Genomic DNA, 2,182 nt, shown 5'->3' on the forward strand with positions numbered 1-2,182 from the left:
GATGTACCATATGATCAAGAACCAACGATACTGAAGAAAGAAATTCAAGCTGCACTGAAGACACTGGCAAAAAACAAGCCTCTAAGATTTTCCAGAATATAAACTGAAATGTTTCAACAAAATGATACACTGCTGGAGGCCAAAAAATTTGGAAGACAGTAACCTGGCAGCTGACTAGAAGAGATCCATATTTACGTCCATACCAAAGATAGGTGACACAACAAAATGCAGAAATCATTGAATAATCGTATCATTAACAGCACATGCAAGTAAAATGTTGCTGAATATAATTCAAAAATGATTGCAGCAGTACATTGACAGGGAGATGCCAGAAATTCAAGCTGGATTCAGAAGAGCATGTTTAACAAGGAATATCATTGCTGACATCAGATGGCTCTTGAATGAAAGCAGACAATACCAAAAAAAGTTTACTGGTGCTTTACTAACTATGCAAAGGCATTCAACTGTTTGGGTCATAACAAACTATGGATAATATTGCCAAGAATGAGAATTCCACAACACTTGTGTTCATGCAGAACCTGTACCTAGAACAACAGATAATCTTTCAAGCAGAACAAAGGGATACTGAGTGGTTCAAAATCAAGAAACATGTGGATCTGGGTTGTGTCTTTCACCATACTTATTCAATATGTGTGTTAAGCAAATAATCCAAGAAACTGGATTATATGAAGAACATGGCATTGGAGAAAGACCATAACCATCAATAGTATGTGATGACATAACCTTGCTTCCTGGAAGCAAAGAGGACTAGAGTACTTACTGATGAAGACTGAAGATCAAAGTCTTCTATACAGATTGCATCTCAATGTAAAGAAAACAAAAATCCTCACAACTGCACCATAAATAAAATCATGATAAACAGAAAAGAGATCAAAGTTTTCAGACTTCATTTTGCTTGGGTCCACAATAAACACACTTGGAAGCAGCAGTAAAGAAATCAAACTAGGAAGTGGCAAGCAAGATAGCAGACTAGGCAGAAACATTGCACAGACTATCTGCAACAAAGATATGGAAAACCAAAAAAAAAAAAAACAAACAGATGCAGGGGATACTCCTGCAACCCTGAACTTCAGAGGAAGGAACAGAAAAATGAATTAAATGCTGATTAGGAGAGGAAGCTAAACAAATAAGCAAAAAAAAAAAACAACGAGACAGACTGTTGACCTGTGTTGGATGACCAGATACAGCTCTAGAGACAAGATAGCATATTAGTATTACAAAGGCATACAGAGGTGTGACAAACTCCTGCCCACATATACCCACAGTTAAAGTCCTACTCACCCAGAAATCAGAACCACATGGTAGTGTGCAGCTCACTTATGAACCCCATCAAAGTGAGTCAGGGAACACTCAATGGTTTAAAATTAGGAAATGTGTGTGTCAGGGTTGTATCCTCTCATTATACTTATTCAATCTGTATGCTGAACAAAGGATCCAAGAAGGTGGATTATATGAAGAAAAATGTGGCATCAGGATTGGAGGAAGACTCCTTAACAACCTGTGATATACAGATGCTACAACCATGCTTGCTGAAAGCTAATAGGATCTAAAATACTTACTGATAAAGATCAAAGACCACAGCCTCTGGTATGGGTTGCACCTCAATGTAAAGAAAACAAAAATCCTCACAACACAATTAATAAATAACATCATTATAAATGGAGAAAAGATTGAAGTTATAAAAACCTTCATTTTGCTCTGATCCACCATCAACCCTCATGAAAACAGCATTCAAGAAATCTAACGACTCAGATTTAGGCAAATCTTCTGCACAAAACCTATTTATAGTGTTCAAAAGCAAAGATGTCAGTTTGAGGAGCAAAGTGTGCCTGACCCAATCCATGGTATTTCCAGTAGTCTCATATGCGTGTGACAGCTGGACAGAGAATAAGGTAAACTGTAGAAGAATTGATGCGTTTGAGTTATGGTATTGGGGAAGAATATTATAAGTGCCATGGACTGCTAGAAGAACAAACATATCTGTGTTGAAAGAAGTACAACTAGAATGCTTCTTGGAAACCAAGATAGCAAGACTTTGTCTCTCATATTTCAGATATATTGTCAAGAGGGATGAGTCCCTGGAGGAGGATATCATGCTAGGTAGAGTGGAAGGTCAGCAAAAAAGAGGAAAACCGCCAATGAGATGGACTGGTACATTGGC

Source organism: Chrysochloris asiatica, unplaced genomic scaffold, assembly GCF_000296735.1.
Source record: "Chrysochloris asiatica unplaced genomic scaffold, ChrAsi1.0 scaffold00327, whole genome shotgun sequence".
Taxonomy (NCBI): domain Eukaryota; kingdom Metazoa; phylum Chordata; class Mammalia; order Afrosoricida; family Chrysochloridae; genus Chrysochloris; species Chrysochloris asiatica.